Source organism: Mustela nivalis, assembly GCF_964662115.1.
Source record: "Mustela nivalis genome assembly, chromosome: 12".
NCBI classification, from domain to species: domain Eukaryota; kingdom Metazoa; phylum Chordata; class Mammalia; order Carnivora; family Mustelidae; genus Mustela; species Mustela nivalis.
In genome coordinates this window covers 50331937-50357218 of record NC_139031.1, presented here as the reverse complement: position 1 = coordinate 50357218, position 25282 = coordinate 50331937, and the positions used below count along the sequence as shown (strand labels likewise).

At 43.0% G+C, this 25282-nt stretch overlaps 1 long non-coding RNA gene and 1 pseudogene across 2 annotated transcripts; both read right to left on the bottom strand.

Annotated features, from left to right (window-relative positions):
- Window positions 1-8673: 8673 nt before the first annotated feature.
- LOC309845584 lies at window positions 8674-13295 on the bottom strand. The gene is made up of 3 exons (XR_014301353.1): window positions 13155-13295; window positions 9961-10114; window positions 8674-8904 (listed from the first exon to the last, which is right to left on the bottom strand). It is a non-coding gene; the product is annotated as an uncharacterized lncRNA (long non-coding RNA).
- Window positions 13296-13312: 17 nt separating this feature from the next.
- Window positions 13313-23593, bottom strand: LOC309844987 (solute carrier family 40 member 1 pseudogene; annotated as a pseudogene). Its single transcript has 3 exons — window positions 23520-23593; window positions 17516-18089; window positions 13313-13589 (listed from the first exon to the last, which is right to left on the bottom strand). The product of its transcript is annotated as a solute carrier family 40 member 1 pseudogene (transcript).
- Between the last annotated feature and the right edge of the window lie 1689 nt (window positions 23594-25282).

Genomic DNA, 25282 nt, shown 5'->3' with positions numbered 1-25282 from the left:
TAGTGCTCCCAGGACACATACAGGTTCACCTTCTAATTGCCAAAATCAGCCACACAAGTTTATTTAGGCAGATGAAACCAATAGACTTCAGCGTGGGCAGACATTCTCTCTTGGCTTGAAAACAAGTCTACAGCTGCTTGGAAAAGGCAGGCTGCTGGGCAGAGACCTGCATGTGCCAAATGGCCCAATGACCAATTAAATTGTTACGGAACTGGAGTGGTCATTTATTTTTATTTATTTTTTTTTTTTAAAGATTTTATTTATTTATTTGACAGACAGAGATCACAAGTAGGCAGAGAGGCAGGCAGAGAGAGAGGAGGAAGCACGCTCCCCACGGAGCAGAGAGCCCGATGTGGGACTTGATCCCAGGACCCTGGGATCATGACCTGAGCTGAAGGCAGAGGCTTTAACCCACTGAGCTACCCAGGCACCCTGGAGTGGTCATTTAAATCGTGACAAATGTCTGCAGTTCCTTTAGCTTCTGACTCTCCACTACAACAACACAATAAAATATGCACTCAACACAGAGACAAAGTAAATGAATGGGCCAATTAATTCATCAAAGCAAATGCCCTAGATCTGTGTCTGATGTCAGTTCATTGAAAACAAATGAGTCTTAGCATCTCCTGGGTATAGGGACTGGGCAACAGCAGGGTTTGGAGGAAGGTGATAAACAATGTTCTTTCTTTCCCTTCCACATCCAAAACCAACACAGAGGTAAAACACAAAATGGAAATTGAAGTGTTCCCTTTACTACTAGCAACACTGTATCCTGGGTGTTCAGTCTGTTCTAGTCCCATCCCAGTTTAGACCATGAGTCATCATAGCCTTACACTGAGCCTGTGCAGTGAGGGAAGCAAGAGAACAGGAGTCCTCAGTTTATAGCCTTCCAGTGGATTTGCTCTTCTTTGAGGAAGATGAGCCATTGGCTGATCATCTACATAACCCACCATGATGTACTTGGGGGCCAAAAATTTTAAATGAGTAAAATGCAGAATCATGTTTTTGCAGTTAATGAGAAATACTATTTCATTTAGCTAGGACTATGGGGAAACCACAAAGATAAAGGTAATGACACTTACAATGTACCCAACTGTGTACTGAACCTCTCAATGGCTTCCACGTGGTCCCTTCTTCCCTCCCATTCCCCTCTCATCAGAGAAGATAATCTTAGCCTCTTCTATTGAGAAGAGGGGGCAGGTGGAGAATGGACAGTCACAAGCCTACCTTGGATTGCATGCTCTCAAAATTCATGTTAGCATTGGATTTTATTGAAATTCTTTCCTCTTCTAGAAGGCCATGGGGAAATGGTGGGCAGAGGCATTATCTAGCAGAAGTTCCTTGACAGAGAAACGTGGGGGGGTGGGGCAGGGTAAAGTTCCCCACTAGCAGCAGCAAAACTAGCCAGAGAAATGACCAACACCTGCTGAGGCCCCAGAATGCCTTCTCTGCAAGTGTGTGAGAAGCAGACCAAGAAAGGAAATCAAGCAGGTTTTTTCAAGTCCTTACCGTGCCCCAAGGCCTCGGCCAGGTACTGCAGGGATAAATTCACACTCAAGGTGACCCAGGAGAGTTACAGCCTGGGATAAGTCCCCATCACTGCCACCATTATGAGCCTCTGAGACTTTGACAGCGTGAATAGCCAACTACGTTGGGGGGGTAAATGGTGAGTATCTTTTTCTGCAGTCATTTTATCCTTACCCAAACATATTTCAGGCACTATATTGAGTTCTGAGAGCCAGCAGAGAAGGAAACAGAGTCCTCATGGAGCTTATATTCCACCACTATGACAACTCTGCTTTTGGGGAACACCATAAGGCCAGTTCTACTCCACCAGAGAAAATTCTAGCTGATCTATAAAGTACCTTCTACTCTAGATCCACTTTAATTCTCTCCACCTCTGATTTTTACCTCTCCGCTACTTGATGTGCGGTGAGCTTCCTGCTGGTGATTCTAGATTCACTGCAGGTACCCCTCCTCCAAGGAGCCTTCCCTGACCATTTAGCTGGCTGGGCTCAGTGGTTCCTGCTGTGCCCTTGGCACTCTGTGTGGTCTTCCATCGCCCAGGAGGATGGCACTTTCCATTCCTTGAGGGCAGGTGCAGTTTCTCATACCACTTTATTCCCCCAGCACCAATCACATTGCCTGGGACAGTCGGCACTCAGAAAATACTTGTCACGCTAAACACTCCCTCCAACCAAAATAATCTCAAGTGTCCCAGTTTCTAGGAAGCTCCAAATCTCAAAATTCCAAAAGCAGGTTAAGGACAAGGCTGGAGAGAGCAGCTCCTGGGCAGCCGTGCTTCTGTGGCTTGCAGACCACCCTGAGGGAAGACATGGAATACTTTGGTGGTGGGAGGGGTGGTGTATGTACCTAACATTATCTGATGCCAGGAATTTCATCTAAAATGCCCTGAGGTAGATGCACACCACACCCAGAGAGGTGTTCCAGCAGGTGTGCCCGAGTCTGCAGGCTCCGAGCCCCGGGCGCCGGCAGGGGGGGTGCGAGAGCCACCGGGCGCCCCCAGCGGGGCGGGTACAGGGCCGGGAGGGGCGCTCGGGTAACTTTTTGGTTGGTTGCCACAGGGTGCCCCATCGCCCAGACTCCTTTTAAACTTGGTCTCTCCAACGCCCTCTCCTTTCCGCCGCGGCGCGCGACTCGGTAAGTACCTTAAGACCGGCTCGACGCCAAAACAGGCCACGTGGGGGGTCTCTGGTGGCACTTACTAGACGCTTCCCTCCTTGTCCCCGTGCTCGCCCCGTCCGGGTGTCCGTGACCCCGGTTTGGCCTCAACTAGGCGCCCCTTGGGAAAAGCCCCCCGATCCCGGGGAAGGAGCCCTCTTAGGTGGGCCCGTCCTCCGGGATCCGGGGACCCTAGTCCCCGGGAAGCACCCTCGTGGCGCCTAAATACCACCCCCCCCCCCCCCAGTCCCTGCACATCTCGTGCTTGTGGCCCCGACGCTCAAGGGCTCCAGGCCACAGAAGCTTCAACCTCCTATTTCAACGAAAAGAGAACTATCGGAGAACGCCCCTGGGGGCCGGGGGGCCGCCGAGCCTGCTGGGTATCCGCGTTGCCGCCGCACTCGGGACTCCAGTCTGCCGGCTCTTGGCAATGACCCCTGACATTGCCAGTTTGGAGAGTGAGGGAGATGGTGGATCTGAGCGCTTGAGGTTTCCGTGCAGAGCAGCGTGGTTACAGTGCCAGCCACAAACCGAGGGGACGCAGCCGCTTACTACAGACGCCTATGCCTTGCCACTTTGCAGGGCAGTTGGGCTTTTCCAAAGGTCTGGGATGAGTCTTGCCAAAGCTGGTAACTGCTGTGAGCCCTCTTCAAGGAGCCTGCAATGTTCTTCCCCAAAGTCATGGTTTTCTGTCCTGGGGGAAAAAAATCTGAACCATTGGGGTTCTGATCTGTGTCCACTAAGACATTGGCACACCTTGCTGTAGAAAGGGTTAGTCTCCGAATTTTATAGAGATCTAAATTTAGAGTGGAATGAATGAAGAACTCCTTGTAGATATCCTAGGTATCACTTAGGAATCTCCCCTTGAAATATGAGGCTTGTGAGGTTCACATGTTTGTCCTAGAGTTATGAAAGGCTTTAGCACTTATTAGAAAATAATTCAATTTTACTGATTAGGAAACCCAGTGGGACATCCATTTTATCCATTTTAGAGGGGGGTGGGTAGTTTTGCAAGCTGTGCTGTAGGGACCCTTTTGCTGCCATATATACGAGTCCAAAGCACATGGCCAGGGTTCCCTGCCCTGCATCCCCCCATCTGGTGACTAGCACTGCCACACCAGCAAATACAGTGGTCAGGCTTTGTTTTATAATTGCTTTATATGTTGGGGCTTCCTCTTGAGCCAACATTTCAACATTTCCATCTGAGACAGAAACATGGGCCCAGAGAGCCAGGCAGCATGACAAGGAAGCAGTAGCTTGAGCCAGTGTCTATTTAAGGATCGTGGAAACTGAACAGGACCTGGAAACTTCTCAACTTGCTAGCTCTCTGCCTCTGGGTAAACAAGTTCCAGGCTTCCTTTGGTTTTTAAATCTGTTTGGAGTTTGTTTCAATGTCTCCTAGGTACAAACTGTTGCCAGTAGTATTTACTTTTTTTCTAAAATTGCTACTATTCCAGGCTAATGTAACAAAGAGATCAAGCTGTCACTGACATGAATTCTGTGGAATCCCAGATGATAGGAACTTAATTCACTGCTCATTTTACTCCTGGCTGAATGTTACCAAGGAGGTTCTCAAGTGTGAGGAAATTTTGGAGGATGTCACCTTTTTACAGAAATTCTATTCAAAAGGAAGCTTTTTGCTTCATCAAATGTAGCAAGTAGATAACTACAATTAAAGACATTCTACAAAACAAAAAGCCCCAACCCATAAAAAGGGACATGATATTCCTAATGTTGTTGTTCTCACTTTTCTCCCAGGCTCAGTCCAGTTCAAGATGTTGACAAACTTCAGGTATGGACCAAATGGAGAGAATTTGGCTTGAGTTATTAAGTACTGAATGGAATTCTTGGCCAAGGATGAGAACCCTAATCTGATTAGATATGCTTCTCTGATGGGTTAAAGGATTTACCTGAGGCCAACAAAATAGGACTTGGTTACAGTTACAGGATCACATCCCTTCTCCCTGCTGAAAGTATGTTTTAATTAGAAAGGGGGAAGGCCTCTAGTATATAGGTAATACTTTATTATGCCAAGAAAGGTTATTTTTTTTTTTAAGATTTTATTTATTTTATTTGACAGAGAGATCACAAGTAGGCAGAGAGGCAGGCAGAGACAGAGGGGGAAGCAGGCTCCCTGCTGAGCAGAGGGCCCGATGCGAGGCTCGATCCCAGGACACTGAGATCATGACCTGAGCTGAAGGCAGCGGCTTAATCCACTGAGCCACCCAGGCGCCCCAAGAAAGGTTATTTTTTAAGTGGATTTTTAAGTATTTGACATTTAATCTTTGAAAGTATCTTTTCCAGTGGTGGCCATTTTGCATTTGAGTCTTCCAGAAGGTTGAGGTAGATTGTTAGCTTTAGTAAAATAGGGTTTGAGTTAAGCATGCACTTTTATATCAGAACATTGCTGACTGGACAACATATAGTATGTTGGGGAGTTCTATTTACTTACTTGAAAATTTTTCTAAACATGATCTAGAAACCACTGGTTATTTCTTACTAGCACATTTAGTACTTGCTGCTCTAACTACCTGCTGTGATACTTCTTTTACAGGGCTGCTGCCTGATGGAAGCTTTTCACGTAGATAATGTGTATTTGCACATGTGGTAATTTTTATACATATATATATATGTTTTTCCTTCCTTTGTCCCTTTCATGGTAGCAGCAGAGGTGAATTTTGAGCAGGTGCCAAATAGCTTTAAGAACATCTGGGGCGCCTGGGTGGCTCAGTGGGTTAAGGCCTCTGCCTTCGGATCAGGTCATGATCCCAGGGTCCTGGGATCGAGCCCTGCATCGGGCTGTCCGCTCCGCGGAGAGCCTGCTTCCTCCTCTCTTTCTACCTGCCTCTCTGCCTACTTGTGATCTCTGTCTGTCAAATAAATAAATAAATAAAATCTTTAAAAAAAAAAAAGAACATCTACCTGCCCCATAGAGAATTTCATAGACTATAGTTCCAGGTCTACCAGCCAACTATCCCCAGCCTAAAGCTTGACACCACTATCTTGACAAGTTTGTCAGTTGTGCTTTATAATTTGCAAAGCTTATTTTTAAATCTAATTCTTTTGACAGTCCTGAAGATACATTTCAAAGTAGCCTCTTAAAAACTTGGTTTTAGGGGTGCCTGGATGGTTCAGGCGCCCCTAAAACCAAGTGGTTCGGTGGGTTAAAGCCTCTGCCTTCGGCTCAGGTCACAATCTCAAGGTCCTGGGATTGAGCCCCTCATCGGGCTCTCTGCTCAGCAGGGAGCCTCTTTCTTCCTCTCTCTCTCTTTCTCTCTTTGCCTGCCTCTCTGCCTACTTGTGATCTCTGTCTACCAAATATATAAATAAAATCTTTTAAAAAAACTTGGTTTTATATGCTTATAAATTTTTCCATAATAGATCATTTTAATGATTACACTTGATTCCTTTGACAGGAGACATGGATTCTTAAGGATCAGTGAGGGTCTGGCTGTAAAGGAGCATGAGGGAGTTCTGAGGAAATGTTTTATATCTTGTTCATGGTGGTGATTACATTTGTCAAATTTCAGGGTGAGTTTTGCTAAATGTAAATTACACATCAATAAATGTGACTTTTTAAAAACTTCTCTGGATCTAAATGACCTTCCCAATGAAATCTATGGCAAAGCAGTTTTGGATCAGTGTTGAATGATTTCCTGAGGGGTTAAAAATGGCAAAACATCAAAATCATTTTGGGGATAGTCACGTAAGTAACTCGTGCACACAATAAATACCCAAGTAAAATGGAATCAAAAGGTTTATGTTGGCTTACTCATCGAGGATATAAAATTTCTCTATGGATATTTCAAGCAACAACACATACTCTGGTCTTGACAGCTGAATTTTAAGTCAGCTGCCAGGCACTTTGCCCTCAGTTTTGACAGTCCATTCTAGTGGCCACATGGTGGCAGAACACAAGAGTGTGTAATTTCTCTTACCTTTCTATGCCCTGTAACTGGGTTCGCACTGCTTTTGGGTTCCTCGTAGCTTTGTTTTTCTACTCCGTGTCCTAAGAAAATTTAAAATGGCTTCAACCAACGCCAGCCTGGGAGTTCGAGCAATTTGGTGAGGTTTTAGCTGCTGAGTAACTGGGCTTGGGTTGATTTCAAAGCTTGATGCATCAGCCACATGGTTTCCTCCTGAAAAAAATCAGCCTGAACTCAGGATATTCAAGGATGCTTTCGCAAGGAAGCGTGGATCAAGTTTGGTTGTGAGTCATTGTTCTCTACTGTAGGTAATAAGTAGGTCTTTTTTTTTTTTTTTAAATAAGTAAGTCTAACCACAAAGCCTGTTGAACCCTGCCCTGTGACCATGTGTTCTGATGGCTGCATGATGCCATCTTGCCGCAGGCGCAAGCAACCCCCTTAAGATGCCTCTGTGCTTCCGGGTTGGATATGTACCCTGGTCCATCTCCCCCAATCCTCTTATACTGTTGCCTGATACCTTGGTTAAATTAAGTCCAGCAAATGCCAAAAATGGGATTAGGAGTTGGAGCCTGCCCCACAGTCCCGCAGTGTAAGCTTGCCCTCCTGGACATAGCACATTCCCGCATGCTGAGCAGAGCTAAGGTGAGACTGGGATGATGCCAATAGGACTATTCAACTACTTGTCATTTTGTGCCCAGGTACCCTGAGAAGTGAAGCAGATCTGGAGTTGAATGAAATGTTTCCAAAGAGGGTTTATTAATTCTGAGTGAGGAGGTTGGGCTTACAGAGAACCTTTATGACTATAAAAGAAAATGTGATTGCAATGTGACTTTATGCTAATGGTTATGATTTCATTGAAAATGTAAAGTCTTAAGAACTCCAGTCACTATCTTCCCCAGATGTGACTTGCCCAGTACCATGGTTATGCTCTTGCTCATGTTGGTTCAGGTAGATTGAGTCACATAATTAGAGGTCAAGAATGGGCATATCCCATTTTTGACAGAGGTACTCAACAGTATTAAGACCTGACTACAAATAGTTTATGGTTCTTAAAAAGCAAGCGAAACTCTGTAGTTCAAGTGACTATTCCAAACTAAAATAAGTATTTTTTTAAAAGATTTTATTTATTTTTTAAATAGAGACAGCAAGAGAGGGAACATAAGCAGGGGGAGTGGAAGAGGGAAAATCCCAAGCTGAAGGCAGACACTTAACTGAGCCACCCACAATTAATGGCTGAGGCAGTCCTTAAAATAAGTATTTTTGAGGTTTGTAAAACCTTAAAATTTCATAATTTGGTAAATATTTACTCTATTTGTTTCTCTTGTGTGTTAAGTCCTGTGATAGACAACTCCTGCCTGTACAGCACTTGCGTGGTGTGACTTACACATATCACTAATGTAAGATGAAGCCAGGGACAGAATATGCCTCCATCAACTTCTGTTAGAAGGAGTAACTTCACTTAGTATCTGAGTCCGTACATGAAAGATCCATTTGTTAGGACAAACTCTGAAGAGATTATTTTTACACACACACACACACACACACACACACACCATCACTACTGCATGCCCAGGATGATTTAGGGTTTCTAACAAACAGTAAACAATACAATAATTACAAGAGGGGATAAAATCTCAGCAAGAGGAGAGCAGGATTATAAAACCAAGCCATTAGGCCTCGTGCATTAGGCTCTTGCCAATTTGGCTCTGAGCCTCCTGGGAGCTGACAAAAAGAGCCTGTTGGCAAATTTGTCATTAGGCCCTTGAATATGAATTTAAAATGGAAAAGGAGGAGGAAGTGGGATAATTTGCATTCTCAGCACCCTGGAACCTAAGTGAAAAGAAGTTTTTTTCCCCCTTCATGATCTCAAGCACCTTGAAGGAAGAAGTAGTACAGAAAAGGTGTCCATATGACTAAACAAGGATCTAAAGGTCATGCAAACTGATGGACTTGACGCAGAATAGTATGGTTGGTCTTCCAGTGACCCCAGCTCATTATCAAGGCAAAGGGATATCACCTCTTGAGAAAAAAGCCATGTTGAGATTGTGTAAACAAACACCAGATATGTGTTTGAAAGGTTTATTTTCATTTTGCACTCAAAGTTTGTCTTTCCAAAATTTACCACATATTCATGAACTGAAGAACTCTGATTCCAATATTATATTATCACAATCTGGGACTATGCAACCATGACTAGAGGGCCCCCAAGTGGAGCTTATCTACACTGCAAGGGGCCAATTTCTTGTACTCTCCACCACTGCCATCCGCATTTTCAGCGGGACAGCTCCACATAAATCTGTTGCAGAGATAAAGAGATAAAGTCCAGTCAAATCAGTTTGATCTATGTCATAATGATTTGTTTCTAGGAGAGAGCCTGATACCATTCATTTTCCCTTGGACAAATACCCTAGCAAGTTACCTCCATGCAGAACAGAGTGCTGGGGCCGATTCCATGTTAAAACCTATTAAACCCTTAGGGCCTGCCTGGGCCTGCTTAGCCAGAGTGACTCCATGTTGCCAAGATAGCCATTTTGTTGTTTAATAAATGCCTCAGCAGTTACTGATACCGGTTCCAGGTGACTGTTGCTAAAACACACAGGTAGAAGACATCCAATCAGCCAAAGCCACATATGTAGATGTCTGCGATTGTGTCCTATAAAAACTAGTCTCTAAGACCAAGGAACGTCGCTCTCTTCGGAGGCGGCCCTGGCCTGTCAGTTTGACTTCTAATGCTTGGCATAAAATAAGGCTTTGTGGAACTTTGTCTCAGTCTCGTTCCTTTGATAACAGACCCAACATAGAGCACACTATCATTTACAGACCTTCTCCAGTAGAGAAATATGTGCAACTTTGGGAATCATCATAGGGTCAAACTGCACTCCTAAACACAGTAGGCACTGACCACAAGTCACTGGAGCACTTGAAACCTGGCTACTCCAAACCAACATGCACTGCAGTGTAAAAAATACCCGCTTTGAAAGAATTAATATAAACAAAGAATGGAAATATCTCAATTTTATACTGACCATATATTAGATAATATTTTGGATACTGGGTTAAAAGAAATATGAAAGTTATATAAATGCAATTTGCATCATATTTCTGTTGGGCAGTACTAATCTAAAACAAGAATCAAAATATTCATGGAAACAGGCAGATAGTGGTTCCAATCCACAGAGTGTTGCCATCCTACCTGAAGGAGAAGCAAGAGTTAAATTAGATTAGCACTCACAATACAGCATTCCCAGGTAAACAGCTCTTCTTTTCAGGATGCTTAGGAGACCTGACACAAATTCTACCCTCAAGCAACTAGCACTTCTGGAGATTGTAAATAAAAGGCTTCAGTGGGTACCTGAGTGGCTCAGTCATTGGGCATCTGCCTCCAGCTCGGGTCATGATCCCAGGGTCCTTGGATCCAGCCCCACATCAGGCTCCCTGCTCAGCAGGAAGCTTGCTTCTGCCTCTCCCACTCTCCCTGCTTGTGTTCCTTCTCTTGCTGTGTATCTCTGTGTCAAGTAAATAAATAAAATATTTCTTTAAAAATAAATAAATACAAATAAAATAAAAGGCTTCAGGATGTATTTATTAAACACTCTTTTGTTTTAAGACTATGTGCAAGTACTTGTGTGTTCATTAGAAGAATCAGGGACCAAAGGACTTGGTATTGCTACATCTCATCAAAATATAGCCTCCTTAGTGAAGAATCCATATGAAAAACAGTTCTGGTTTCCTGACCTAGTTAGTTTGGGGTGTATGTGTGTGTGTCTGTAGTAATCTGTCTTTCACATTCAATGGAAGGTAAAGACTGGGGAGGTGGCACCACAAGTATTACCAGAACTTAAATTAAAAACAATTTTTAAAAACTACCTTATGCTAAGCAAAATGTTCCACAACATTCTTCCTTTCCCTCATTTCACTTAGGTCTAAAATGCAGGTCCGTGTAAAATCCCCTTTTGTAGTTTCCTTACTACTAATAATGACTTTTTATCATTTTGTCTTTTTAAAAAATTATTTATTTTAATTCAATTTGGTTAACATATAGTGTATTATTAGTTCCAGAGGTAGAGTTTAGTGATTCACCAGTTGCATATAACACCCCGTACCCATTACATCAAGTGCCCTCCTTAGTGTCCATCATCCCAGTTACCCCATATCATCTCCAGCAACCCTATTTGTTCCTTATAGTTAAGAGTCTATTATTTGCCTCCCTCCTTGCTTTTATCTTATTTTTCTTTCCCGTCCCCTATGTTCATCTGTTTCTTAAATTCCACATATGAGTGAAATCGTATGGTATATGTCATTCTCTGACTGACTTATTTTCCTTAACATAATGCCATCTAGTTCCAGCCACATGGTTGTAAATGGCAAGATTTCATTCTTTTTGATGGCTAATACTCCCATACTCCCTGAATTGTTAATTTTAGCTATTCTTACAGGTGTGAGGTGGTATCTCATTGTGGTTTTCATTTGTGTTTTCCTGATGCCAAGTGATGTTGAGCATTTTTTCATTTGTCTTTTGGCCATCTGGATCTTCTTTGGAGAAATGTCTGGTCAATCTTCTCCCCATTTCTTGACTGGATTTTTTGTTTTGTTTTTTGGGTGTTGAGTTTGATAATTTCTTTTTTTTTTTTTTTAAGATTTTATTTATTTATTTGACAGAGAGAGATCACAAGCAGGCAGAGAGGCAGGCAGAGAGAGAGGAAGGGAAGCAGGCCCCCTGCCGAGCAGAGAGCCCGATGCGGGACTCGATCCCAGGACCTTGAGATTATGACCTGAGCTGAAGGCAGTGGCTTAACCCACTGAGCCACCCAGGCGCCCCAAGTTTGATAATTTCTTTAAAGATCTTGGATACTAGCCCTTTATCTGATAAGATATTTGCAAATATCTTCTCCCATTCTCTTGGTTGCCTTTTAGTTTTGTTGACTGTTTCCTTTGTCATGCAAAGGCTCTTTATCTTCGTGAAGCCACAGTAGATCATTTTTGCTTTTGTTTCTCTTGCCTTTGAGACTGTCTAGCAAGAAACTGCTGAGGCTGAGGTCACAGAGGTTGCTGTCTATGTTCTCCTCTAGGATTTTGAAGGATTCCTGTCTCACATTTAGGGCTTTCATCCATTTTGAGTTTATTTTTGTGTCTGGTGTAAGAAAGTGGTTCAGTATCATTGTTCTGCATGTGGCTGTCCAATTTCCCCAACACCATTTGTTGAAGAGACTTTTTCCATTGGACATTCTTTCCTGCTTTGTCGAAGATTAGTTGACCATAGAGTTGAGGTTTATCATTTTGTCTTTGAACAGTAAGTGGTGGATTTTTCCCTTAGTTTTTACATTTCTCTTAAGCAGTGATTCTTTAGAGGGTATGGGGTATTGGAGGCCATTTTGCTATCCTTGAGGGACCTTTGTATTCTCTGAACACACTGGATTCTCACAGTTGGGTGGGTGTGGGGTGTTACTGGCCTTTTGAGAGCAGAGGTCAGGGATGCTGCAAAATACCCCCAATCCAAAGGCACAGGGCACTCCCACTCCAAAGGCTTATCTAACCCCAAATGCTAGTAGTGCAGAGGGTTAGGAACTCGGTCTTAGAAAATGCTGTTCCCAACAATGCCCACCTGTGAAGGTGGTACAGAGTATGACCAGGCCAGTCCCAAACCATGACTTACCCACACACAGGCTTTGAGGCCTGCAGAGGCTTATTCACTAGCTTTGTTGTTTTCTCTGCCATGTGAACTTATTTATCACAGCACTTACAAAATAGTAGTTCATTATTATCTTAAGCACGGATTTTCTTCTAGGCCTCTCAAAATTCTAGTTTTAACATTGATTATAAGTGGCCAGAAACTCAAAATCTTCTCATCACAAACTTGTGGCTTGCTTTTTCTTTTTTCTTTCTTTCTTCTTTTTTAAAGATTCATTTATTTTAGAGAGAGAAAGAGTATGTGTGCAGGGAGCGGTGTGGCAGGGGCAGATAGTCTTAAGCAGACTCTGCTGAGCCCAGAGCCTGACACAGGGCTCAAACATACAACCCATGAGACCATGGCCTGAACCGAAACCAAGAGTAAGATGTCCAACAAACTTCACTACCCAGGTGCCCTAAATCTGTGGTTTTCTTAAGCAGAATTGGTCGAACTGCAAGTCTTCACTCGATCACTGAGGCAGAACTTGCCCAAGTCTGTTGGGGGTCTATCAGATCCCTAACCAAGCCTTAGAATCCATAAATCACCCCAAAATGATTACAATTATCTACTTCTGTGAGAAATAACTCAAGACTTCTTGAGGAGCCCTTAACACGTCAAAAGAACATTCTCAATTCACCTGTAAAACAAAAACCCATATCCAAGGAATTGATATCAAACATCACTGACCATGCTCCACCCTCTCTAATTTTAACCTTGACCAAAATATTCTGTCTAATGTTAGAACCCAGAGAACAACAAAACCTGAAACCACTGAATTACTCTCCTGGCAAAAGTGAAGCAAGACCCTTTAAGTTGTCTGGGGTGGAATCTGGGTTCAGTTGATGAACCTGCTATAAGCCAGAGCCCTTTCAAATTACCTGTCACTGCAAAGACGCATTCAACACAGTAGTGAGATGGAACAGCAGAACAAGGTTCCCAGTAGCAATATGGGGCAAAGGCTGCGGACACTCCATGCAAGATGGGGCCGGGGTTACTGGAGCTCTGAGCAGTCAGAGGTGCTGCCTACCTATCAGATTCAAGTGCCCTCCTTTGCTGACTTTGGAGAACAGCCATTTGTAATCGGATACTTTCTCACATAAAAGATACACAGCATGTGCCCTGTGGCTACAGACAGTATGGAGATGAAGACCAACATGCCAAACCGCTGAGTCCGCAGGGCCGGTATGACAAGGACAAGATGGATGAGGTCCATGAGGTAGTTCAGGGAGCACTGCACACGGTTCACAGCCCCTCGCTCTGCCTCTGGAAAGTTCTCCTAAAGAAGCTGGGTCATGGTCAGGTCAAAGGACCAGACACCTACAGGGCAGCAGTGTTGGGCTAGAATAAGTATAAATAGGTATCAGAGACCTTGGTGAGAATTTCAGCTCTTGCACCTAATGGCATTGTCAAGTTGGGTAAATGAAGCTTTCTGGGGCTCAGTTTCCACGTCTGTGAAATGGGAATATTTAAAGAACTACCTTGGGGCACCTGGGTGGCTCAATGGGTTAAAGCCTCTGCCTTTGGCTCAGGTCATGATCCCAGAGTCCTGGGATCAAGTCCCGCAAAGGGCTCTCTGCTTCCTCCTTTCTCTTTGCCTGCTTCTCTGCCTACTTGTGATCTCTGTCTGCCAAATAAATAAATAAAATCTTTAGAGCACTACCTCACTGGAGAATTAGATGAGACAGTGTTGTGAAGTGTGTAGCATCATGCCTGGCCCTCTGTGAATGGTAGTTACTGTCATAATTTGTGGTATTACAAGTTTATAAGTATTTTTTTTTTTGAGTTACCATCACCACAGCATTACTACCTAGCAATATAACTTCATTCAGGGTGTATTTTTGCCTCCTCTCCAAAAATGTTTAGGACAGAGAGCAGTATCTTGAGCTTCTGATCTGGTTCCAATTCCAGACTCTCTGTTTTTGCTCCCGGTTTAGCACAGCAGGAATTAGCCTCCTCTCTCCCTGTATCCCCCTCCCCACACTTTCAGCCACATAAAGAGGCTCTGTTTATTTCAGAAGACAGAATTATTTCTATATTGAAGGCATAAAGAGGTATTGCTCTTAGATAAAAAAAAAAACAAAATCCTATGTATCTTGGAGAAAGAGAATGAGAAGTAGGGGCTGAGGGACAGGGAGATAGAATCTCAAGCAGATGCTGCACTGAGTGTGGAGCCCAGTGTGGGGCTCGATCCCAGGATGCTGAGATCATGACCTCACTAGAAACCAAGAGTCAGATGCTCAACTGACTGCACGACCCACACACCCCTAAAGTTCTTAGATTTTAAAAGGCAAAGTGACTTTCGGGCAATGTGTCAAGTCTTGCTGTCACCAGAGTTCTATCACTTAGTTTCCCTCAAAATGGAAACAATTATTTACTGAGCCAATGCCCAAGATGAGCCTCGCCTGGGGATGCCTGGCGGAAAGCCAAGGCAGGCCACAGGCCACCCATCCTGAGCAGAGGACCAGTCACCACCACCACCAGACTTGACCATGCTGACCATGTCAACGCAAGATATCCTTATGGGCACTGGTGCTTTGGACGTGTGCAGTGTCAACAGCACACAACCCCAAGATCATGTATAATTCTGCTGGGGATAAAGATAAAGGGCACCTGCTGGCAGTGGGTGTGTGGGAAATATGCAGTATCCATGCCCCTTGGCATTGTGGTTCTGTGTCACTGCCACACCCACCCTTACACCAGGGTCGTGAAAGCATCGGAAGTACAGCCAAGAGAGAATAATGACGACAACTGGGGATGAGAGTTAATATTCACCCTAGCAGGGCGCCTGGGTGGCTCAGTGGATTAAGCCTCTGCCTTCCGCTCAAGTCATGATCTCAGGGTCCTGAGATCAAGCCCCGCATCAGGCTCTCTGCTCAGCAGGAAGCCTGCTGCCTCCTCTCTCTCTGCCTGCCTCTCTGCCTACTTGTGATCTCTCTCTGTCAAATAAATAAATTAAAAAAAAAAAACTCAAAAAAAAAAAATTCACCCTAGCAAGGAGCCCCAGTGCTCATGACTTCCCTGATTGGCAGGCATTCTCATTATGACCCTGTCTTACAGAGAAGGAAATGGTGAACAGGAAACTTAGGTTACTTGTCAACATCATTAGACAGTCTGGCTCCAGGTCCTGAGCTGTCTCCTTCATTAGTGTTCTGTGTCTTTGGAATACTCATCAAGGATCAGCAAAAAGAACTGCTATTGCAGTAGAGAAAAGCAAGAAGCTTGTCATGCTGAATGCTTCTCTGGATTACAGGCATTGCTGATGACATTCTGTGTTCTCCATATGTGATCATTTCATTTGTGTCAGGAAGCGTGGAGGTGGACTTTTCCCTCCTTTTGAACTAAACAGTTTATGATCAGACTGTGAACTGCATAAATCATAAATGGCTAATCTGCTCCCAGTTGCTCATGCAGTTAAAGGCTGGAGTAATAGTCAAATACCCTAATAGAAAATAATCTACCTGTCAGGTACTTCACTTAAAATATTTTATTTTATTTTTTTTTTTTAAAAGATTTTATTTATTAATTTGACAGAGAGAAATCACAAGTAGACGGAGAGGCAGCCAGAGAGAGAGAGAGGGAAGCAGGCTCTCCGCCAAGCAGAGAGCCCGATGCGGGACTCGATCCCAGGACTCTGAGATCATGACCTGAGCCAAAGGCAGCGGCTTAACTGAGCCACCCAGGCACCCCTTCACTTAAAATATTTTAGAAGTGAGATGAACTCCAGATGAAAGAACGTTTCTTTTAGTCATTTAGAATTCAGAGCACAATTTCTCTCTCCTACACACACACTTCATCAGAGGAATAAGGGTCCCAGGCCAACCCATGGTTCTATAACCTCTTGAATCTAGATCTACAAACTCTCATTTATCCTCTCCCAATGTTCCAAAGCTTCTGTGAACCAAGGGGTTCTGGGTCTCCATGACAGAAATAAGGAAAATACTCTTCTACCCCCATGCTCTCACCCCACCGTGTTCCAACAGTGAGAAGGTAGAGCTCTGAACCCCTAGAGGTCAGGGACCTTGCCAAAGCCCAGGACATAGAGCACAGAGGAGATACACAGGAAGGTTTATTGGATGAACGAAGAAGATAGATTTGGTTGTTGATCCACACCTCCCACCACTCACCCCCACACTTTCTACTTCCTCCATTTCTGACCTGGGCTTGGGGAATCCACTGGTTCTGAGGCCTCAGGGAGGGGTTTTGAAGGTGGTGACTTTGGATTTGGGGGAGGGAACAAGGCTTGGGTTGAAATCTGATCTCAGGGTTTCCATGTCTCAGAGCAAGGCCCAGATTCTGCCCAGGTTGGGAATCTTAAGGTCTAATCACTGGGGCCAATAAGCTGTTAAAGGATTGCTATTGGCATCACCATTGATTCCAGCATGTCACTGTTGGATTCACCATGCATCAACTGACCAAACTTAAAGCAAACAAACAAACAAACAAAAACTCCAGAAACAATTAAAAACCCTTACTAAATCAGGTAAGTTCTCATTGCTATGGATGAATGACACATAGTTAGTGGCAAAGGTCCAAAACTAAGCTCCTAGGGCAGACAAGCTTGTAGACCTTCAGAGTTAGGCACCTCATCCTGGGAAATTATTTCTGTCCCCTCCCCTAAGCAGCTGAGGAAGGTATGGGCCCCATGGAGCTCTGTCGTCTTTCCTATCTCTCCATCCCAGTTCCATAGAGAAAGGATCCAGGTTAAAATGCTCCTTTAACTTAGATGCCTTCTGTAGCATTGACATGCTTGACTCGTAGGAAGTAACTACTTTCACTTCTCCAAATTTCCATGTCTTCGCATTTTTGCCTTTGTACAATTATCTTTCTAGCCTAGAGTGCTCTTTCTTCATGTCACCTGCTCTGTTTGTTCTTCAGGAATCTCTTAGTTGTGCCTCCCTCTAGGAAGGCTTCTCTAACTCCCCAGACCAGGTTTGGTGTCCCTCTTATACATTCTCAATCTTCTGCCAACCCTTCCCCACCTTGCTCCTCTCACTTTGTATTACTGACAGTTGCTGACTATTTACTCAATGGTCTGCCATCCAGACTCTATGCTCCATGGGGCTAAGCCTTTGTGTGATGAAATGACTCTCTTATCCCCAGTGTCTAGGACAGCTCTTTTCATATAATATGTTCTAGGTGAATGAATGATAAAGACTCTCAATGACACCATGATGAGACCATCAAGATTTCTTAGCATAATCTCAGTCTGCAGAATGCCATGTCACACCGGACTCACTACTCCCCGATTCTTGCCAGGATCACACCCGAGAAGAGCAAGACAGTGGAGGTGTAAGGCTCAGGAGGCTTGGGGTCCTGCTTGCCTTCAAAGAAAAAAATGTGCTATTGGTCCAGTGGATAGAAGAGCCATCTGGGAGGAAAGACTGGTTCATGTTTCTTTCAAAGACATAAACATGTACCTGGTTCTCTTTTAGCAACACATGGTTTGAAGAAGAGTTTTTGCTTCATGAAAGTGAGAAAACAGCCACATCAAATGGACTTTCAGAAGCAAAGACAGAAAAGATGCAGAGTATCAGGCAGCCTCCATGGAGCGAGCTGTATACAATCCTGTGGTGACCAAGCCAGAGTGCTCCCTGAGCCTGGGGAAGAGCATGGTACCCATAAGGCCAGATAAAGCTGACAGGGCCGTGAGGAGGCTAAGCAGGGAGACTCCAATCCCTTGGTTGTAGGTGTAGCCAGTGGTGATGCAGTCAAAGCCCAGTACCATCTTGTAGAGGAAGGCCAAGTCCAAGCCCGCTAGGAAGACAGTCTGCCTGGAGTATGCATCCCACCCATCCCAGCATGTGCACAGCCACCTTCAGGGGTTTGGGAGGCAGAGGGGAAGCCCTGTGGCTCTAGCCTGTGGTCCTTCAAGGTTAGACTTGTGATCCTTGAACCTTCCCAAAGTTTTGGGTTTGCTGATGAATCCATCTGTGGTTTCCTGAGAGTCCATTTCACCTAAAATAAAATCTAATAAGCTTGACGTCAGTGCCCTGCCCCAATACCTTCAGCCCATCTTCACCCTCATCTACTTCTCTGTTGAGAAGTTCCTGTGGGTGACAATGGCTTCCTGTCCCGAGCAGCCATGTCTTTTTAACAGAGTCTCTCTCCAGCCCCAGAAACACAAGGGCAGGCTATACTGAATGTGCCCAGGCATCAGACCTTTGGGAACAGCACTTGGTGGAGAAATGCCCTAGGTCCTTGGTGGGACAAATCTGAGGTAAAACCTACACAGTGTCTCACAGGGCCCTAGCAAGACTGAGTGCCAATCGCTGCAACCTGTAGGCCAATACATTCTTTATTGGCTCTTCTCCCTTCCCTGCGTCATTTCCCATCCACCACCCCCCACCCACTGCCATGCTTCCCAGGATCACCTGACAAATAGATTACTTTTCACCCGAAATCTTCCTCTCAAGGATTGCTTTTGAGAGAACCCAAACTAAGACACACAGTGAGGTCAGGAAGGTGGTCACTGACAGGAGAGAAAATACAGCAGAGAGTGAAAGACAAATTTTCATAGGCTTGAAATGAGCTTTTAAAAACAGTGATGGATACTTCCTTTGGTTAGGTTTTGGAAAAAGAAGATAATCATGAAAAGAAAATGATAATAGCATTTGGTCTTCCAGCATGGAATCGGCAATGGCTGTAAGCAGATTTAAAAAGAAAGAAGCCTTTGTGAGAGGCGTTTAGCACAGATGAAGACAAGCTCTGGGGGGTGGGGAGAACATACACACACACACACACACACACACACGCACACACACACACACACAAAACAAAAAACATGGGAATCAAAGAGGGCTGTGAAGGAAGGAGAGGGGGTCAGGCCAAACCCACTGTAGGCCAAGAACTAGCTCTCAGTTGTAGAAAAGAATTCATTGCCAGATCCTCTTTAAAAATAAATAAATAAATAAAAATAATAACAATTACACTGATGAAAAATCAGCCAACACTGACTTGTTTCACTACATGTCAGGGAGTAAAATGGGGCTTTGCAGAGGCGATCTTTTCACCACAGCATTCCAGCCATTGTGACCCCCACTGTACAGACAGTGAGACATGGTCTGAGTCTGACTCTGCCTGGTTATACAGCTAAAAGGGACAGATGGAAAGCTACAGCACAATTTATCCACTTATCTATCTTTCTAACTACTTACCTACCCATCCGTCATCTAAATGCATGTATCTGTCTCTATAAATACACAAATTTTATTCATACAATGAGATCTGGTAGGCTTCAATTGCAGAACAGCTTGCAAGAAAGGATAATTAACTATAAGAAGTCCAGAAAAAGAAACTGATCTCAGAAGCAAGGCCTGAACTCTGCCGTGCCAGGCAAACGGGCAGCACTGTTAGCGGACAGGGAGAGCTCTTCATCTTGAGGTCATATTTATTGGCATGTCCCCCTTCCTCCCATCTCACCCTAATGTTAAGGAATCTCTGTTTTAAAAAACACTACTGAGGGGCATCTGGTGGCTTAGTCTGTTGAACATCTGACTCTTGATCTGAGCTCAGGTTTTGATCTCAGTGTTGTGAGTTCAGCCCCCACATTAGGCTCCAAGCTGGGTGAGGAGCCTACTTAAACAAACAAAGAAACAAAAACAAAACAGGAAAACCCCACTGCAGAGAGCAGAAATGGTTAGTTTATGACACTGTCTTGGCTAAAGAGCAGCCCATACTCTCTGACATGACTGTATTTCTAACTTAGCATCTTTAAGGAGGAGAACTAGAAGTGAGAGAGGAAGAAGAAATTTGCCCCCAGGACCATGAAATAGATTGTAGAGGTCAAATACTGCACAGTCCCATGGGAGTGCTACTCACATCAGAGTCTCTCTAAAGCCCCTGGAATGGGGCAGTGTACAACCTGTGTGACTGCACATGATGGCCCCTTCTGCCCACAACAATGAGATCAGCCATATGAACTATATGACCAATGGCACAGTTGGAACCTTCTCATTTTTTCACGGTTTCTAAGGCATATTTGCAGGCAAAATGTAGAAATTAAAATCAGACACAAGCTCTGGAAAGAAGAAATGAAATACTGACATAAAGGAGAAAAAAGGACAATTGCTGTCTCTGAGTTCATCTGACTTTGAATCTTCACAGCCTCCTGTTGCCTTTCTTGGAAGTGCCCCCCTCTTTGTTGCTGGGGTTTTACAGCCAATTGGGGAGCTAGCTGATAAACCCTGGACAGAAATAGAAACTCCACAAGAAGTGAAACCAAGTTCTATCCAAGAATGAAACCACAACTGATCACATGAGATGCCCATGCCATCACCTGGCCAACGGACAGGGGAGCAGATATACTGATGATCTGGTTCAGCTGTCAGACCACTGCATTCATCCCCGTAAGTGAGGGGAAGGGAATATTACAACTCAGTGGTTGAGTCCTTCCTTCCTCCTGGTGAATTTAACAGGATCCATTTGCTAGACTGGCTAGCCTTGCAAGGGGTGAACTGTGGTGGAAACAGAAAGCATTCTTTTCAGGCTAACTATGAATTCATCACAGGATTTTTAACCTGAAAGAAGCCTTCAAGATCAGTTCTGTTGAACTTGAACAATTAAGAGATAAATAAACTGAGGACAAGGGTACTTGGAGCTAATTATTCTAACTCCTGTCTCTTGTCTTCTCTTTTCTGTCACATCCCGCTATCCTAACAACAATAACAATGATATTAACTAGTCATAATGTTATCATGGCTAACATGTTGATGAGGGGGAGGAGGATGAAGGACAGAACTAGTTGAAAACTACCTAGTGCCAAGGTGCCTAGTTCCAAGCCATCTCCATATATCCGACTCACTGACCCACCACAATGACTCTAAGAGACTGACAGTAGATTCCTTTTATGAATTAAGAAGTAGAGGCACAAAGAGGTGCGTTTATTTGCTCAGGGTCACAGAGAAGGTAAGGGGGGAGCTGAGATTCAAATCCAGGTAGGCTGACCCCAAAGCTCACTCTCTCAACTGTTCCAACATTGCTGAAGAACATATTTGCAGGATTACTTAAAAAAATCAGAGTGAGTTTCAAAACAGAATCTATATTTTATTTTAGATTTCTTTAAAAGCAATTAACAAAGGCTAGGAAGATTTTCTTTTACCTAGAGATAGAGGATACTTTCAACACATGTTAACTAGCTTTTATCCACAGAGCTGTTTTATTTTGGGTAGTGTTATTTAAACCATAGGACATCCAAATAAGTGTAGTTTAAGAGAAGACATGATTATAAGGGGTTTCTACTATTTGTTAAGGAGTATATTTTAATAGACTTCCCCGTGATAGCTTCCTTTATCTTGGCTACCAACTCACGAACGTTTTCTAGCAGAGACTACCAATTCCACAAATATAGGGTTGGACAAGATCTCCAGTTTTTAAAGTTGGCAATTTGAATATATCACAACGTGAATGATCCAAGTTTTATAAATGAAGAAAAAACAAAGAAGATGCCAGATTCCTCCATTTAGCTCCATTGTTGAAAAAAATTCTACCTCTCACTATCTGTGATAAGTGATAATCCATAGTCACGTTTGCAGATACATTTTTTACAGGGAAAGTAGAAGCTTATCATTGGCCAGAATTAAGAAATCTTTTAATTCACTTATGTTGCAAGTCTAACATTGCCATGGAACTTCTGTACCATGTTCTGAAAGTGCAGGTTATTTATCTTTTTGATAACAGCAACATCATCCGTTTTTTCCTGTGTACAGATGTAGGGCTGAGTGCTTTACAAATCCCGTATCTCACAGAATTCTTCAAACTGAGCAGGCATGGGTGACTCAGTCCATTAAGCATCTGCCTCTGGCTCAAGTCATGATGCCAGAGTCTTGGGATCGAGTCCCACATTGGGCTCCCTGCTCAGCAGGGAGTCTGCTTCTCCCTTTGCCCTCCCCCCACCCCCCCATGCGCATGCTCTCAAATAAATAAATAAATAAAATCTTTAAAAATATATATATATATATATGGTCAAAGGACCAACTTTACGTAAATTAGCTTTTCCAAAGGCATGGCTTCAGACAATGTCTTCCCAAGCCTCCTAGCTGGAATGAAATGTTGATGAGCAATCAAAATAGGAAAAACTTGAAAAATCTTACATTCTTAAAAAAAAAAATCCTACATCCTTACTTGCTATAAGAGGGTTAATAAGATATTAAAGCCAAATGCTAAAAATAGTCTACATGTGAATGACTAAGTCTCCAGATACTAGTTCCTAATTTAGATTACTTGGTACAAAAGATATCTTTTACACATAGAAACTGCCTTTAATTAAAAAAAGAAAACACAAGTATATTATACATAGGTAATATCAGAGTATTAAAAAGAAAGTGTATTTTCAGAAGTTTAATATTAAAAATCTGTGATGGGCAAGAATCTAAAAACTACAATGTCTTAAATATAATACTGAGGAAGGATACAAAGCTGTATGTGCTTTTTCTAGTTTTTTAAAAGTTATGCTCTCTATTAAGCTTCTATCTGCATTTTATTTCACTAAATAAATCAAAAAAGCTAGTAAGATCATAAATTTCCTTATAAGTATGTGTCATAGTTAAGAACATTACCTTTGTTTCTTGGTTCCCTGCCAATCCAATCACCAATTAAGACCCCAAATATTAACACAGAGCCAGTACCACTAAGCCAAATATTGTTGTTAGAAGAAGACTGTGTCCATATAATTCTATCAGGAACACAGAAATGGCAAAGTGCCGCATTCCATCCCCCTGCAAGGTGAAGAAGCAGAGCATGTTTTAATTATTAACCTAAAAGATGGAACAAACCTAAAATCCAGGAAGATGCCTTTCTCCCAAAGGACATGTAGCATGCAGGATGTAGAATCTGAATGTCAAAATTCTACATTTATGCGGTGCAGCTGCAACATTTTTACAATGCAATGTAATTATATTTTAAAAAGCCGGACAGAATATATTTTAAAATCTTAAAAGCTTCAAAGAGCCAAGAATCCCATGACAAAATATCAGATAAATACTTCTGAGAACAGGATAGCCCCAAGAAGCAAGCCCAGGTCACGCTGAGACATCTGCTGACTCCAAAGAATGAACTGTAAAATCTGTAAGATCTGCAGTTTAGGTCATATCAGAAAGTCAGATGCTAGAAATCCATGCCCATCAAAGATGAAACAGACAAAATAGTTCCCGCTTTAAGCTGAGATCCTGTACAACTCTACCGTAAGGGTAAGACAGGGTAAACCACAAGTAAGCCAACCTGTGTCCGGACTTGTAGTCCAGCCTTACCTCATCAGGATAGCCCAGGAAATCACAATCCTTGAACTTGGATTAAACTGGTCCAAATGGCTGGTGCCCACCATGTACCTGGTAAAAGTTAAAATCTTCTCTAAAGAAAGACACTATCATCTTAGGCTTCAAAATTTTTAAATACAATGCCCATTTTTTGAAACAGCTTCAGGAGAAGAGGTGTTATTTCTTCTTTGAAAGTTTGGTAGAATTCCCCAGGGAATCTGTCAGGCTCTTGTTTTTTGGGAGGTTTTTGATCACCGCTTCAATCTCATTACTAGATATCAGTCTATTCAAGTTGTCAATTTCTTCCTGCTTCAATTTTGGGAGTTTATAGTTTTCCAGGAATGCATCCATTTCATCTAGGTTGCTTAGCTTATTGGCATATAACTGTTGATAATAACTTCTGATGATTGTTTCTACTTCCTTGGTGTTAGTTGTGATCTCTCCCTTTTCATTCATAATTTTATGAATTTCTCTCTTTTCTTTTGGATTAGTGTGACCAATGGTTTGTCGATCTTACTGATTCTTTCAAAAAACCAGCTTCTAGTTTCATTGATACGTTCTACTGTATCTCTGGTTTCTACCTCATTGATCTCAGCTCTAATCTTGATTATTTCCCTTCTTATGTGTGGAGTTGGTTTGATTTATTGTTGATTCTCCAGCTGTAGAGACAGCTGCTGTGTTCTGGATTTTTCAATTTTTTTGAGGGAGGCTTGGATGGCTATATATTTCTCCCTTAGGACCGCCTTTGCTGTATCCCATAGGTTTTGGACCGAAGTGTCTTCATTCTCATGGAAAACTTCCAGACTCTTTCTATGAAGCCAGCATTACCCTGATCCCCAAACTAGGCAAAGACCCTACCAATTTCAGACCAATATCACTGATGAATATGGATGCTAAGATTCTCAACAAGATCCTAGCAAAGAGGATCCAACAGCACATTCAAAAGATTATCCACCATGACCAGGTGGGATTCATCCCTGGGCTACAAGGATGGTTCAACATTCACAAATCAATCAATGTGATAGAACAAATTAATATGAGAAGAGAGAAGAACCACATGGTCCTCTCAATCGATGCAGAAAAAGCATTTGACAAAATCCAGCATCCGTTCCTGATTAAAACGCTTCAAAGTATAGGGATAGAGGAAACATTCCTCAACTTCATCAAATCTATTTATTAAAGACCCACAGCAAATATCATCCTCAATGGGAAAAAGCTTGCAGCCTTCCCATTGAGATCAGGAACACAACAAGGATGCCCACTCTCACCACTCTTGTTCAACATAGTATTAGAAGTCCTAGCAACAGCAATCAGAAAACAAAGAGAAATAAAAGGTATCCAAATTGGCAATGAAGAAGTCAAACTCTCTCTTTGCAGATGACATGATTCTTTATATGGAAAACCCAAAAGACTCCTCTCCCAAACTATTAGAACTCATTCAGCAATTCAGCAACGTGGCAGTATACAAAGTCAATGTACAGAAATCAGTGACTTTCTTATACACTAACAATGAAAATACAGAAAGGGAAATTAGAGAATTGATTCCATTTACTATAGCACCAAGAACCATAAGATACCTGGGAATAAACCTAACCAAAGAGGTAAAGGATCTGTATTCGAGGAACTACAGAACACTCAGAAAGAAACTGAAGAAGACACAAAAATATGGAAGACCATTCATTCCATGCTCTTGGATTGGAAGAATAAACATTGTTAAAATGTCTATACTGCCTGGAGCAATCTATACTTTTAATGCC